This window comes from Heptranchias perlo, chromosome 10, assembly GCF_035084215.1.
Source record: "Heptranchias perlo isolate sHepPer1 chromosome 10, sHepPer1.hap1, whole genome shotgun sequence".
In the NCBI taxonomy this organism is placed as follows: domain Eukaryota; kingdom Metazoa; phylum Chordata; class Chondrichthyes; order Hexanchiformes; family Hexanchidae; genus Heptranchias; species Heptranchias perlo.
The window spans coordinates 77,678,168-77,695,409 of NC_090334.1; the positions used below are offsets into that span (position 1 = coordinate 77,678,168).

General features: G+C 42.1%; 1 protein-coding gene across 5 annotated transcripts in view; it reads right to left on the reverse strand.

The window, feature by feature from the left end:
* foxn3 (forkhead box N3) overlaps positions 1-17,242 on the reverse strand; it is a 324,620-nt gene that overhangs the window by 234,837 nt on the left and 72,541 nt on the right. The window lies entirely within an intron of this gene.

Genomic DNA, 17,242 nt, shown 5'->3' on the forward strand with positions numbered 1-17,242 from the left:
AAAATACCTCTTAAAATTCCCCCACCAGCCCTTGACTTGCTCAGTCCTCCCTCAGCAGAAACAAGAATTTCATTTCAAACAATGGACTGTAGATTCCAGAAAAGAGACTGTTTTTCCTCTCCCGTGTGAATTACCTGTAAGAAGGAACCACTAGAATTTTAGTAATGTGTAATAGAATCATCGATATTTACAGCACAGAAGGGAACTATTTGGCCCATTGTGTCTGTACCAGCTCTTTATTAGAGTAATCCAAAACTAATCCCACTGCCCTGCTCTCTCCCTATAGCCCTGTATCTTCCTCTGCTTTAAATATATGTCCACTTTTCCCTTAAAAGATTCAATTGCGACTGCCAAAACTACTCTGTGGCAAAGCATTCCATGCTCTAATAACCCTTTTTGTGAAGAAATTTCTCCTAACCTCTCTCCTCACTGACTGCTTTGACTCCCCAACCAGAGGAAATTGTCTTTCCCTATTCACCATGTCAAAATCCCTCATAAATTTAAAAAACCTGCATTAAATCTCCTAGCCTTCTCTGTTCCAGTGTAAACATTCCCACTCTCTCCTCATAACCCATCGCTTGCATAATCCTGGTAAGTCTGTGCCTTTAATGTCCTTTCCATAATGGGGCGCCCAAAACTGCATACAGTACTCTGTGGCCTAACCAATGTTTTTTTAAAAATACATTTATTACTTCTTTACTCTTGTATCCTATGCCCCTATTTATAAAACCCATTCCATTGACTTTTTTATGGCTTTATCTAGCTACACTCACGTTTTCAGGGAATTATATATTTGATCCCCCAAGTCTCTCTGTTCACCTACACCCTTCAACATTTTTCCATTGAGGGTATACTTACATTCCTTGTTTTCCCTCCTAAAATGTAATTTACATTTTGCAAATTAAATTGCACTTATTACCTGTCTGCCCATTCTGCTAACTTGCCTACATCCTCCTGAAAATCTTGCTGCTGTTTGCCAAACCCCTTTTCATGTCATCAGCAAATTTTGATATTTTGCCCCCTACGCCCAAGTCCATATGTAAACACACCAGTGGATCCCCGACTGACCCCTGGGGTACACCACTTCCAATCTTCTCCAATCTAAGCAACACCCATTCAATGTAACCCTTTTGTTTCCAGTTTGTCAACCAACTTTCTATCCATGCTGCTTATACCAAGCATCTGAACTTTTTTTTAAAAACAAGCAGCTTGAAGGCTTTTCAAACGCTTTCTGGAAATTCATATATACGGCATTGCTGCATGCCTTTTATCTATTAAATTTGCCAAACATGACTTGCATTTAACAAATCCGTGCTACCTGTCCTTGATTAACCTAATCTTTTCTAACTGCTCACTAATTTTATCTTAAATTATGGGTTTAGAGAATTTGCTCACAACTGTTATTAGATTAACTAAGTTATTGGTTTATCCTTCTGTCATTTCTTTACTTTGGCACGTCTCCTGTCTCATGGCACAATTTAAAAATGGCTGTGTTTAGTGATACCGCCTGGTTTAACTAACAAGACTTTTTTTATTGGCATCAATTAAATAATCCTAATGACAGTGCAGCCATGAAAAAATATATGATTTAGCAAAATAGCTCCACAATTGCAATGATTCTATTTTTAAACAGGACCATTTAGTTTCGGCCATATACATGTTCAAAGCTTCACATGGACATTGATAATTGCAAGTGGCTGAGGGGCCTCAAATGGAGACTTCCTAGTCTTAGCCTGGTCATTCGAAGACACAAAAAACCAATGAGTTATCCCAGGCTAAACTTCATCACCTCCCAACAGTTATAGTGGCAATGAAGCCAGACAGCAAGTCTCCGGACTACCCATCCTGCTGGATGACATGCAACACTGAGAAAAGAAAGTATGGAAGTTAAAATACAGGAGGACTATGGTACTTCATAGTCAGGGTGGAACACCATCCTTTCATCAGTAGAATCTAGGTTCAAATCCAGTCCAAACTGCTGAGATGAAGGTCTCCTCCTCCAGCTACAGTGAACCAAAGTAAATTGAGCTTAGATCGTCTTAACCTCATTTCAATTGGGCACAAGCCAACCTCACAGAACTGCCTACAATTCAGCAATTTCTAGGACTTTCGATCTATTTCCAGTAATTTTATTCAGTTCTGTGCAACTCTCCATAAAGATACAGGAATAAATTTCCAACATTCAATTTTACAAGGTTCAGACATAAGATTGGCAACTGTCCAGGTTTTGAGTGGTGTGTCTGGAAATTTTTAATACGAAATGCAGACACCAACAGTCTGACTCTTTAAAATAGAAGTTTGTTTTTTTCCCATTTTTCTCCTGTCTCTTACGATGTGAAGACATTAAAGTTTTAATGAATTTTCATCAGCAGGAAAGCAAACACCAGTACTCAAGCTCTGATTGCACTGCCTACCTCCCCTACAGTTTTGGGCTTAGCAAAAGTTGGCAATCCCATGCGGATACAGCGCATGAGGAGCTTGGAACTGGCCATGCTGTTGCTAAAAATCAAAAATTTTCACTTTTTTCAACTACAGCATTAGACTATATTCAAATAACACCCTGACCCATGAACACTAGGGACAATATTAAACAGGAGCAGGGGAGAGATAAATGGATGGATGGAGTATAAACAAGGGAGGGGAAAAACAATTGTTGGTGCGATCATTATTTTGCCTGTAGATACACCAAGATTGGATGCAAAAGCAGTTAAATGGTTTCCACAAATTTTCCTTGAATTGGTCACACTTCTATGTATAGGGGGAAATTACAGGAAAGGCTCATCACAATGCAATCCAAGACCATACTCTAGTCTCACTCAAGCCTCCAGAATAACTTCTGTGGGTAGCAAATATCACACTCAGGGCTGTTCAATTGGTGGCCGTAACAGAGCACTGTTTACTGTTACATTACAGAAGTGGTACTGTAATATGCTAGGACTCCCCGTGCTGTGGAATCCACCTCATATTTCAGGGCAGATTACACAGCAGAGGCAGCAACTACACATGCAAAAGGAGAAACACACTTGGCTTTCCTTTCTTCCCACCAATGTTTTCACCTGTCTTCTTGCTGGGGTACAATTTCTTCAGTGTTGGACATCCTCTTGCACCTTGCCTAAGTGGGCATTCTTAGAACATAAGAACATAAGAAATAGGAGTAGGAGTAGGCCAATCGGCCCCTCGAGCCTGCTCCGCCATTCAATAAGATCATGGCTGATCTGATCCTAACCTCAAATCTAAATTCATGTCCAATTTCCTGCCCGCTCCCCGTAACCCCTAATTCTTCATGTAGGAGTCATGACGGTGAGCACTGGGGGACTATTTGACCATGAATTACATCACAGCCAAGGCCAATATAGTCCTCACCAGATATCCACCTACATGATCTTTCAGCAGGGTTCACCAAGTAGTAATACTGGTGGAATTCTCCTCCCTAACCTAGGGGCACCGGGGCCAAAAGTGACATCCCTTTGCTACCCTAGTCTGAGGATAAAACTTAGGACCCAACTGTGTGGCTCAGCTAATCGCTATTTCAACTCACTCAGCTGTCCAGAGAGATTAGGATGGCTTTATGGAAAGTAAAAACATAACACTGGTGTGACAGAAAATGTTTGTTTACTGTTGGGGCAGAATATCACCTTTGCATTAGACAACTGTTTCAACAGCAGCAGTTCTTCAATATTCTGGGATTCCCCTACTATAGTATCCACCCATTTTACATTGCAGAGCAGATTCTATAACTCGGGTGGCAACATCGGTGTGCAAAAAAAAATGTTTTGAAGAAAAAAGGTTTATAAGCGAGCTGCCAGCAGCAGTGTTGGTTCATGTTCTTGGAGGTCAACGCACCATGTTGTACTTTGTTAACTGTAGACCCTAATGAGAGAAATGCATTCTGGTGAAGATGCATTAGATATCTGGAAGCTAAACAGAAGACAGTGATATAGGAAATATGAGGCATAGGGATTGATTGGTATATTATATTTTGTATGTGAAGTACCAAATACTCTCAGATGACAGTTATACTTGTGCACTATAGCTCTGCTTCATCAGTTACCAACTCTTCAGTTTATACCTTGAGTGCCTATTCAATTTTCACAAAAATTAAAGCATGGCATAGGATAGCATAGATGCTTTTAAGTATAGCATATTATAGCATAGATGCATTTAAGGGGAAACTAGATACGTACATGAGGGAGAAAGTAATAGGAGGTTATGTTGATGCAGTGAGATGAAGTAAGGAGGGTGGAGGTTCGTGTGGAGCATAAACACCGGCATAGGCCTGTTGGACCGAATGGCCTGTTTCTGTGCTGTAAAATTTTTTGTAATTCTACATAAGAACAGCTGGCCAGTGGTTAAAGTGGGCCAGGGTGTTTTGATATGCTGTTCCGATTCATTATACTTTGGATACTTCATATAACACTTTCTCGTTAAACTGATCCAGCACCTTAGTGCCATCTGACAAGTTATCACCATAGATATCGGCTGCCCTTTAATTTAACACGGGTCCTCTTTCTCAGCTTTCGTAGCTGACTGACATGCTGGGGAGACTGCGGAGCTGGGAAACCGAGCAACAGGGCTTTATCTGCACACAGCGGTAGAACAGTAGAGTATAACAGCCGTTTGAAATGGCAGTATATCATAGATTCGGAACAGAGGAACAAAACAGAACAAAGTCTTTCAATTCACTATTTGCATCTTCCCAACTCAGTCTACTGGCCAGCATGCAAACAGAGCCAAATTCTGGTAAAATTCTGTAATTTTTCAGCTCTTATTGGGTGAAGGTGGAACCAGGCAGAGTCTTAAAGATGACTGAAATGCTGGGGGAATGACATGTCACATCAGAGTGTCGGGGATGTGTACAGTCAGCTGGGAATTTTACCCTTCCTCTTGGCCAGTCATTTTGTCAGGATGAGAAAGTAGTTGCACCTGAAGTTACAGGCAAGCATCTTCTGAGGTGGAAAACAGAACTCTTGGGGTAAATGATACAATTTGGAAAAACATTTTCTTCTTCAGGAAGGAAAGCAAGCTCAGAAATCGGGAAACCAAAGCCCTTGCACCGAATAAAACTGGGGTTCCTGAACTCTTGAGCAAGGAAGTTACAAGGGCTCAAGATGAGACTGGCCAGGTTTAAGACTGTAGATAAATAAGCTACAGTGTAATGGAGAAGTTCGGAGACTGTGGCAGCATTAAGGAGCAATTACTGAAAATCAGAAGGAACTGGAGGATAATTTGGTTTCCTCTTTAACACTACCTATTCAAACCCTCGCAGCTAAAAAAGAGTTGGACAATAATTCTAGGACACATGACTTATCCAACTATTAAAAAATTCAAAGGGCTTGAAGGAATTCTGCAAATATAAATGAAGTGTCCACCAACTCTACAACCCTCCGAGATCTTACTGAATGGCAGAGCAAGCTCAAGGGGCTGTATGGCATACTCCTGCTCCTATTTCTTATGTTCTTATCTCTGTGCTCCTCCAACTGTGGCCTCTGCACATCCCCAATTTTCATTGCGCTACCATTGGCGGCCGTGCTTTCCGCTGCCTCGGCAGTAAATCCTGAATTCGCTCCCTAAACCTCTCCGCTTCTCTGCCTCTCTCTCCTCCTTAGACGCTCTTTAAAACCTACACCTTTGACCAAACTTTTGGTCACCTGTCCAAATGTGGTGCGGTGTCAAATTTTGTTTGATAATGCTCCTGTGAAGCGCTATGGGTCATTTTACTACGTTAAGGGTGCTAATAAATAAATGCAAGTTGTTGTGTCAAAAATCAAAATTTCTGTTGGGGTAGGCAGGGCATGTCTCCAGCTCCCTCCAGAAAAAAATTCTATCTGGCATTGCCCATGACCTGCTCCTGGCCAGTGATCCTTCCCAGTCACAGGCTGGTCCTGCTGTCTTGTAGATTTCAGTAATAAGATTAAGAATTGGTCAGGATGCATCACCTTCCCAAACTTATGGCAAGACTCAATGTTACAGGGCCAGAGTCAAAAATTCAGGAGGCAGGGTCAAATATTATGCAGCCCCTCGTAATTTCTGCCCCCTCACCTGGAGGCAGGGACACAAGGTAGAATGTGTATTTACCTACAGATATTCGGGAGCACAACATTTCTTTTCACGATAATAGTCACTCCCTCTCCTTCATGCCAGCGTGCCCTAAAGGCTACAATTTTCCTGCAACACTGCCTGGTTCCAGAGGAACCAGACAAGATTGCCCCCAAGCCCCCTCCTTTTTTCCCTGGTCATTGAGCTCCTGACTTAGAGTCAGTGATCTCTGGCATCTACGAAGTGCTAGCAGGAGAGATTGAACGTAAAATATCGCTGTATGCCGACGTACTACTACATGCAGCCCACCAAACCGCCTCATTCTCCAGCAGCTTTCAAAGCATTAAAAAGTTTGGGCGCCTCCCCAGTTACAAGTTCAACCACTCAAAGATGGCAGGTCTTTCATGCAGGTTTTCCCTTCACAAATCCAGAAATTGTACCTCTTTTGCATGGTTGGGGTCCAGCTCCAGATACCTTAATGCACATGTCACAGTGAAACTTGCTACCTCCCTCCACCCCTCCCAAAACCAGTATGTACACCTGTTTAACTAGAACAGAGAAGGTTAAGGGGAGATTTAATAGAGGTGTTCAAAATCATGAAGGGTTTTAATAGAGCGAATAAGAAACTGGTTCCACTGACAGAAGGGTCAGTAACCAGAGGACAAACATTTAAGGTAATTGGCAAAAGAGCTAGGTGGTGAGATGAGGAGCAAATTTCTTAATGCAGCAAGTTATTATGATCTGGAATGCACTGCCTGAAAGGGTGGTGGAAGCAGATTCAATAGTAACTTTCAAAAGGGAATTGAATAAATACTTGAAGGGAGAAAACTGCAGGGTTATGGGGAAAGAGCAGGGGAGTGGGATTAAATTGGGAGCTCTTTTAAAGAGCCGGCACAGGCACAATAGGCCAAATGGCCTCCTTTTGTGTTGTAAGATTCTATGGAATATCACTGCTGGATTGGGTCAACAGAATAAAAATGAATACTTCCGACCTCCCGCCCAGTTTCCTCTATTTATTTCCGATGCCAATTTTGTGACTTAGATAGTCGTATCTCCACATCCCTCTGAGCAGACAAGAGGCTTTGAAAATGCCTTAAGCAATTACAGTTCCTTGAAGAAGGGGACCCAGCCTCCAGAATTTCAGACAATACCACTGACAGCCCGGATCCAACTGACTGACTATGCCCCTCGCCTTCCAGCAAAACCCAAAGCTGGGAATGGAGACCGTAAGCTCCCTACCAACCCCCCACATGCACAGCCCATCAGAAGTCAACAGAAAGCCAGGAGCACTCCACTGTCGTTGAAACCCTCGTAGCCTGCAGAGAGGTCAATGCAGAATATTGTTATACTGTTAACTGACAATATGTTCAAGTACTTCACAAACAGCAGCATGGCAGCTCATTTAAAACTCAGTTTTTCTCTGTACACACATTACAAATTATTGTACATTGATGTGTCTCGCGGGCTTCTTCAAAGCACAAGTTGATGATTATGCATCAATAAGTCAAGAATGTAATGTGATATGACCAAAATTCCTCATCTGAGAGAGAATGTGAAATGATTAAGTTCTGGCAACTCACAGATGATCAAATAAACTTTCTATTCTCAGGAAGTGGGGGGCAGAGGAAGGGAGAGAGCGAAGTGCCAGGTTGGATTGAGGGGGAGAGGGAGAAGACTGTCAGTATGAAGCAGGTTGGTTGGAGGTCTCTGCGTGTAAGAGTGGCGAGTTGCGTGGGATTGTTCGCCAAACTGGGTCCAGAAAGAGTAAAGTGCCTGAGAACTAGGTGCAGGAAGGTTGAATGTGGAAGAGTGGCAGATGAGTTACATTTTAGAGGTGATGGCTTGGTTAGTCTGTTGGAAATTCAAATGTCACAGTGTTCCCTACTCCCCACCCAAGTTAAAAATCAACAATTGTGAAGTATAAAACTGATTAAACTTAACTAGAATGTATCATCTTTAAAGTGAATATCTAATTCACTAGGGGAGCCTGCCCATGAATTTGAGATTTGGATTTCCCCCTTCAGGTTTTAATGCATTTCATTTTTTGCCCCTCTGATACCAGTGAAGAAATGCTGGGCAGATCACGTAATATCGTCTATCTCCACCACTGCCTCAGCTCATCCACTTTGGAAACCTTCATCCATGCTTTTGTTGCTTCTAGACTTGATTGTTTCAATGCCAAACATAAGAATTAGGAGGAGTAGTAGACCATATGCCCCCTTCAAGCCTGCTCCACTATTCAATAAGATCATGGCTGATCTTCTACCTCAACTCCACTTTCCTGCCCTATCCCCATGTCCCTTCATTCTCTTAGTGTCCAAAAATCTATCAATCGCAATCTTGAATATACTCAATGACTGAGCAGCCACAGACCTCAGGGGTAGAGAATTCCAAAGATTCACAACCCACTGAGTGAAGAAATTCCTCCTCATCTTGGTCCTAAATGGCCAACCCCTTATCTTGAGACCATGACCCCTAGTTCTAGACTCTACAGGCAGGGGCAACAGCCTCAACATCTACCCTGTCAAGCCCTCTAAGAATTTTATAAGTTTCAATGAGATCACCTCTCATTCTTCTAAACTACAAAGAATATTGGCCCATTCGACTCAACCTCTCCTCCTAGGACAACCCTCTCATCCCAAGAATCAATCTAGTGAACCTTCGCTGCATCCCATCTACGGCAAGTATACCCTTCCTTAGGTAAGGAGACCAAAACTACACAGTACTCCAGGTGTGGTTTCACCAGAGCCCTATATAATTGCAGCAAGACCTCCTCACTCTTATACTCCAACCCCCTTGCAATAAAGGCTAACATACTATTTGCCTTCCTAATTGCTTGCTGTACCTGCATGTTCACTTTCCGTGATTTGTGTACAAGGACACCCAAATTCATCTGACTACCAACATTTCTTCGTCTCTCACCTTTTAAAAAAAATTCTACTTTTCTGTTCTTCCTACCAAAGTGGATAATTTCACATTTCCCCACATTATACTCCATCTGTCACCTTCTCGCCCACTCACTTAACCTATCTATACCCATTTGCAGGCTCTTTGCGTCCTCCTCACAGCTTACTTTCCCACCTAGCTTTATATCGTCAGCAAACTTGGATACATTACACTGGGTCCCCTCATCTAAGTCATTATTGTAAACAGCTGAGGACCAATTACTGGTCCTTGCGGCACCCCGCTAGTTACAACCTGCCAACCTGAAAATGACCCGTTTATTCCTACTCTCTGTTTTCTATCCGTTAACCAATCCTCAATCCATGCTAATATATTACCACCAATCCCATGACATCCTGTCTAACAACTTCTTGTGTGGCACCATATCAATGCCTTTTGAAAATCCAAATATACGACATCCACTGGTTCCCCTTTATCTACCCTGCTAGTTACACCCTCAAAAAATTCTAATAGATTTGTCAAACACAATTTCCCTCTCCTGGCTGGCCTCCCACCTTGCACCCTCTGTAAATTTGAGCTCATCCAAAATTCTGCTGCCCCTATCTTAACTTGCACTAAGTCCCGTTCACCCACCATGTGCTCGTTGACCTACATTGGCTCCCAGTCCACCAACGCCTCAATTTTAAAATTCTCATCGCTGTTTTCAAAACCTTCTACAGCCTTTCCCCTCCCTATCTCTGTAACCCCCTCCAGCCCTGCAACCTTCCAATTCTGGCCTCTTGCACATCCCCAATTTTCATCGCTCCACCTTTGGTGGGTGGCCTGCCTTCAGCTGCCTAGGCCTTAAGCTCTGGAATTCCCTCCCTAAACCTCTCTGCCTCTCCTCCTTTAAGACGCTTCTTAAAACCTACCTCTGACCAAGCTTTTGGTCATCTGTCCTAATATCTCATGTGGTTCGGTATCAAATTTTGTTTGATAACGCTCCTATGCAGCACCTTGGGATGTTTTACTATGTTAAAGGCGCTATATAAATGGAAGTAGTAGTAGTTGTTGTTGTTATTGGTTTAAATTACAAAGTCCAGCTAAATACTAGTTTTCACACATTATTGGCTTATAATCAGGATCATTCTTTTGAGTTGTCAGCTTTCTGGGGGAAGGTGTCAGCTTTTTTGAAGTTATTGGTCAGCTTTTCCCAATTTTCTAGGTTAGCTTGTATGATGAGAGTCAACACTATTTGAGTACTCAAATTAATACATTTCTCACTGCTAAAGTTAATCAATTAAAACATCCACAATAAGTGGCCTTGCCATCATCTGGACCTTTGTTGAAATGGGGGTTTAGATAGTGTTAGTTTTCATGCGCTCTTTCAAAAATTTCAACCCTTTAAAAGTTAAAGGAATAAATACAGATTAAAAATAGCATTCTGTAAGCTTTCTTTTTTTTTCTATCAAATACTGGTTGGTTCCATTTATTGCATCTTGCATAATTATTAAAATCATCACTTATAACGACACACAGGTTTGCAGAAAATATTTAACACTGCTCACGCACATTCGCTCATAGGTCAACCAAGGACCTACATCCACATAGGTACTTACAGATTGGGCTGAACCGACGTTTACTTGCAACTGAAAGCTGGTTGGGGAGAAAGGGAAGGGCGGCAGTGTGCAGGAAAAGACAAATCAACAGAAAGCACAATAACAAGTCTTTCATGCAAATACCTTGTTCTATAGAGGGGTTTGAGGACTTGTATAACAATTGTCCATAGGGTGAATTCCCAATTTCAGTGCTCCCAAATGAAGACCATTATTTTTCCCATTGCACAAAGTGCTTTCATTCCACATTCCCTACTCTCCTGAGGCACAGTTTCATAAGTGTATACCTCATCCAAGTGGCCATTCTCCATATGTGAAAATAATGAGTGTAGGCAGGCAATTCATCCTAAAGGGGTGGGGGGTAATCACAACTGAGCATGATCCTGTCTCTGTTCTCACCTCAAGCACGTACATCTTTCTGCCTGCTTCACTGGGTAGGGGTGGGGAACCTTGACCAATATCCCCTCTCTAGTAGCATCCCAATTGCTGCCCCAGCTGTGATCAGTGAACTCAGCACAGAACAAAAAAAGGGGTTTGTAAAATATTTAAACAAATGGAACCAGAAGGTGAATCATCCCAGGTTGTTCACACACAGCCAGTTACTCAGCAGTGTCAGCACAGGTCTCAGGAGAAGGTGTAGCCTTCCCACTCATGCCAAGTGAAGACAAATGGATCAGGGCGAAATAGAATGGGGGAGGGGGAAAAAAAATCAGGAAACAATACAAAAACAGATTTAAAAATTCTTGGAGTCACACTCACATTCCTGTGTATGAGAGTTTCTGGCTTGTAATTTCAAATATGTTAAAACAGCCCAGCAACATTTCCCAGTAATTACCAGAGTTAGGGTGTTACGTCAAACGGTGTTAAAAATCTTCACCCATGAACCACCACAGAAGGTCAGGTCCATCCTCATAATATTTGTCCTCCAATTCCTTTTTATTAAGAAAGAAACTTTTGCTGCAGTATATTGAACGGCATTTCCTGTTGCTGCATTACAGCCCGAATGTCGCAGCTATTAGAATCTTAGAATGATTACAGCACGGAAGGAGGCCATTCAGCCCATCGAGTCCACGCCGACTCTATGCAAGAGCAATCCAGCTACTCCCAGTCCCCTGCCCTATCCCTGTAGCCCTGCAAATTTTTTCCTTTCAAGTACTTATCCAGTTCCCTTTTGAAGGCCTTGATTGAATCTGCCTCCACCACCCCCTCAGGCAGTGCATTCCAGATCCTAACCACTCGCTGTGTAAAAAGGTTTTTCCTCATGTCACCTTTGGTTCTTTTGCCAATCACCTTAAATCTATGTCCTCTGGTTCTTGATCCTTCCGCCAATGTGAACAGTTTCTCTCCATCTACTCTGTCTAGACCGTTCATGATTTTGAATACCTCTATCAAATCCCCTCTCCACCTTCCCTGTTCCAAGGGGAACAACCCCAGCTTCTCCAGTCTATCCACGTAACCGAAGTCCCTCATCCCTGGAATCATTCTAGTAAATCTTTTCTGCACCCTCTCTAAGGTCTTCACATCCTTCCTAAAGTGCAGTGCCCAGAAAGGGACACAATACTCAGCTGCAGCCGAACCAGTGTTTTATAAAGGTTCATCATGACTTCCTTGCTTTTGTACTCTCCATCTCTATTTATAAAGCACAGGATCCCATATGCTTTTTTAACTGCTTTCTCAACCTGCCCTGCCACCTTCAACGATTTGTGTATATATAGCCCCAGATCTCTCTGCTCCTGTAACCCTTTTAGAATTGTGCCCTTTAGTTTATATTGCCTCTCCTCATTCTTCCTACCAAAATGTATCACCTCGTATTTTTCTGCGTTAAATTTCATCTGCCACATGTAAAACAGCAAGTTTCTTTTATAGAACATTGAGTACAGCAACATAATTTCATAAACACCAGTCATAATCTCAAATATTCATCCATAATTACATGAATCTGGCACATAGGCCAGTACTAGTATGCTAAAATAGAAGACACAAAACTTCAAATTAAGCTTGAAGAAAACCAATGTTTGGGGAAAATGTGCGCAGCAGTACTCTGAGGTAAATTTCACACATTTAAAGTTGTGCAAAAATTAAAAGTTGGTTTCAAAGCTGTTGGCCACTCAAATCCATTAGCTGGGATTAGGAAGAGTACCAAATTCCACCCTCCTGTCCAGTTTTCTGCCATGCCTCTCAGTGATTCCATAGATAACCTCACCCAAATAGCAATTGTTCCTGTGAGCCTTGTTGGGAAGCATTTGCAAGCTATTCAGGCACCCACATCTGAGGGCAATCCATTCCTGTTGTCCAATTCCATGGGAATGCCTTTGTGTGGGTCTATTCCTACTTGTCCCACACAGTTAGCACATTTCCAACTATGGCCTCTCCTCCAGTTCTGCCCCCCTCCTCTTCCTCACTCGACATCCAGCTCTAATTCTCCACCACTTCCCTTGGTCCCATCAGCATCTCTGCTGTCAGACTGCTTGATTTGAAATCGTGGATGTGAAAATTCCCTCCAATTGACCATAACCATGAGGAAGACCAAAGCCATCATCCTCTCTGGCCACATGTCCTTTCCTGCAAAAGATACTGCTCACCAAACCATATCACATCCCCTCCCTCCATCCTTGCTGATCTATACTGGCTCCTTATTCCAAAACAATGAACTTAAAATCTTCATCTTCAAATCCTTCCACCACCTCACCCCATTCTACCTTTTCAACTATACTTCCCCCTCTTGAACCGTTCAGTCCTTCAACTCCAACCTTCTGTGCATCCCTCCTCCTTCCTTTGATGGCACAGCTTTTAGCCACCTCAATTCCCTTTCCAGGGCACCCTCCTGAAACCCCTCCTTCTCCCCTCTTCTTTCTCCACCTTTAAGAGCACTCTTAAAATCCATCCTTTCAACCAAACATCCGGACACCTGTCCCCTCACCATTTCTCGGTGTCTGCTGCTTTTCATTTTTCCCCGTCAAGTACCTTTGATGTTTTTTGAATTACAAGCCCAACATAAATGCAAGTTGCTATTGAGTTTATCCTTAGCGATGTCCATACAGGTACACTTCTAACAGGAGTTTTCTGGATAGTAACTCAGGAACAGGAATACTGGTGGATTTTGCACTCTCTAACTTAAGGGTGTTGAGGCCAATTCTTCAGCCACTACTGCCACCTAAGTGAAATGTGGCAACGCGGCCCAGACAGGGTCCTGGTCTGTACTGCTCATCTATTCTCGAACTGAACTTACTGAGCCTCGAGGGGGGAGGGTCTGGAGTATTTATTTTCAGGCCGGTACAGAAATAAAAGCATGTTCATCTTAACTCAATACAGGAGTGACGCTGGTTGGTTTATCACAGAACCACAGCATACATTATCTGTGGCCTGCACACTTTTCCATTGCACAAGCCCTACTCATTCAGATTATGTTCTTGGAGGCTGGGGAGAAACTGAGGTATTGGGCGTGTGGGTGGTCTCACTTTTTTGTCTGTTTACACGGCCTCCAAATTTTTTTCTTTGCGTATGGGAGTGTATTCTGGGGCTCGTTTCTGCATACTCACACGGCCCAGTCACTTGTTTTGACACGTGTATTGACTCCATGCCACACCTCCCCCCACTTTGAAAAGTTGGGCATCCCTGGTGTAGGGGCACAGAAAAAATTGTTAACATCTTCAACTGCTTATCATGTTTGGTAAGAATGCAAAGGAGCCTCAAGTCCCAGATACCTAAACCTGGGTCTATATGTTGGGAGTGATAAAGAAACAGTGGCTTCCTAAGGAAGACTGAGAAAGTGACTGGGGAGGAGACAAAGTCTGTCTCTGGAACATGCCATTATTTAAAAAATATAAACAAAGAATTTGTACATCCACATAATTTCCACCCCCCCCCATCAAAAGTTAACTCACAAAAAGTTCAGACTTTCATTCAATGATTTTATAACCAAAATATATGTAGTCAGGATGGTGTGCAACTTGGGAGGGGAACTTGGAGGTGATGGTGTTCCCAAGCACCTGCTGCCCTTGTCCTTCTAGGTGGTGGAGTTCGAGGGTTTGGGAGGTGCTGGCAAAGAAGCCTTGACAAGTTGCTGCTGTGCATCCCGTAGATAGTACACACTGCAGCCACATGCGCCGTCAGTGGAGGGGATCAATGTATGGACTCGTGGGTGAAGTGCCGAACAAGCAACCTGCTTTATCCTGGATGGTGTTGAGTTGAGTGTTTTTGTAGCTGCACTCATCCAGGCAAGTGAAGCGTATTCTGCACTGCAACAAGCTTTATAGGACTGGTAACAACCAATGCAGAAATAGAGTCAGTAAAATGTTTTTAAAAAAAGACTGACATATTATCCCCTTTGTCTCATTCAATTTACCAGTTGGTCTAAATAAAGCACATGGAACACCTTCGCCTAAAACACAAGTCTAGGTGCCGCCCAGGACATCTAATGTAAATTAAACAAAATGGGGAGGGGAACAAATTAGAAGGAATGGAAAAAACAGCAGAACATCCCGAATCGATAGAATATCCAACAAGTGAATTGAGGGCAAATTGCCTGGCTTCATCTAGAAAACAGGTACATCACAACACCAGATTGTGCGACTGTCACATCATATTGCAGTTGCTTTCTCAAGTGTATTTAAAGGATTATAATTGTTATTGCTGGATTGCCATTGGGACTCCAGGGCAGGTGTACTCATTATCTTAACCAGCAACTTGAATAAATGCCTTCTTTAGTGAGAGATACTATGACAACAGGAGTCACAATAGGCTTACTGGATTATTAATTATTTGGGGCTTCACAGTGGGGATTTCGAAAAGTGCAGGAGTAGTTTTGAGAAAAAGGAATCTGTATAAAGTTATTACACCAAGTTAAAACTCTGGATTTTTATTTGCAATCAAGAAAACTACAGCTGTAGTTTACATATTCTCATAGCTGCTGACTGAGCCACAAAATGTTTCTATTCAGTTACATCACATCTCCACAGCTATTTATCATTTTGCAGCCTAGGATATAAATCTTACTTTATATACGAGAGAGAGAGAGGGAGAGAGAAAATCAGTGAGCTGTATATATAGCTTTTTATAATTTTGAAGGATACAATCTTAGCTTAGATACATACACTGTATACATGTATCTTATATCCAGTGAGCTGTTTAACTGATCAGGGAACATGTGAAAAACTTCCATTTAATATCCAATAAACCGAGGAAATAACTAGGCTTGGTAGTTATCGGGGTCATTCCCTCAGTTTACGTTAAGTGAAAAATGTTAGATTGCCTCGCATAGATATTGTCTTCCTCATTCGCCTAATGTAATTTAACCTCTATATATGAACCAATAGCCTGTCATCCAAATGGAAACTACATGTGTTATCTACTAACGTCCGACGATTTCCAGAAGTGTTCAGCCTATTTGTAGTGAACATCTAATTTACTGGACGATTATACAGGATAGGATGGCTTCACTCAGTACTCCACAGAGACACGTCAATGTCCAGCTTGACCCTTGTCCACCCATAGTTCAAAGTTGAAAGAAACTTAACACCTCTTGACCTCAACTGGCTTGACTGCACAGCAGGAAATCTGAATAATTTTCAGTATGAGACACCTGGTGCAGATCTCCCGCACTTTTCTGTGGAAAGATACAACTCTGTGCACGCATTAGTTAGGTAATTTAATACTGCCTGCTGCACAAACTGAATTTTCTTACAAGACAGAGAGCAAAAAAAAACATTTTCAGTATGGATCATACTAATTTAAATCAAATTAATGCAAATATTACAGTAATTGTGATATAAATCATCACAAGGGCTGAATATCACATGTTTTGTAGACAATTAGGTAGCAATAATTCCATTTAAAGTACCCTCAAAACATAATTCTTAACATAGCCAGAGCTCAGAATGTGCCTTCATGCACACGGGTATATATGTAATATGCACAGCAGATTCAAATAATCGGATATAGCATCTGATTTGGCATCAACTGCGTCATCTGGTTTAGGTTAAGTTTCGGTCGGATAGGTAATGCCAACATGTCAAAATCACTACTAGGTCAATTTGTATGGGTGCAACAACCAACTCGTAGGTTACTATGACTACTAAAATGGTAGCAGAGATTCTGTAACATCATCATTGTTCCATGGAACAGATCTGGCGATAGAAAATAAACATTACAATGCATTACATGATTGAGACTGACCCTCCTTTTGTGTCGCACTTGTTACTGCTCCATTGATTCAGCAATGGAGATGTGGGCAATAGAATAATCACTGTAGATTTGCACTGTAATTACAAATTCTGAATGGAAATTTGGTTTCAGGACACATTCTTCCTGTTCAGAAAGACAGCCTGCGTGCTACAAATAAAAATTCTAATGTTTATTTTTATTTCCATTATGGTGTGAGACAGGAGAAATCTTCTTGGCTGAGACTGTAAACCAAAGCCTCAATCTTCAATCAGTGCTATTGGTTCAGGGCTGTTCATTTATGCATCACTGAGAATGCAGCACCATGCCTCTGGAATCAAGTGACTGAGAAGTGGACACAGTAGATCAGATTGCCCATCAAAGCACAGAATATCTAATAGCTCACTGTATTACACCTGGAAAACTGCAGCATGAAACATCCCTTGGATATGCTGGGAAGATGAACATTTCCAGTAAAATATTTGGATCCATTCTTCCCGTTTTGGGCTGGAGTTTATTTTTGACCTGATCCAGCAGTTCCCATCTTG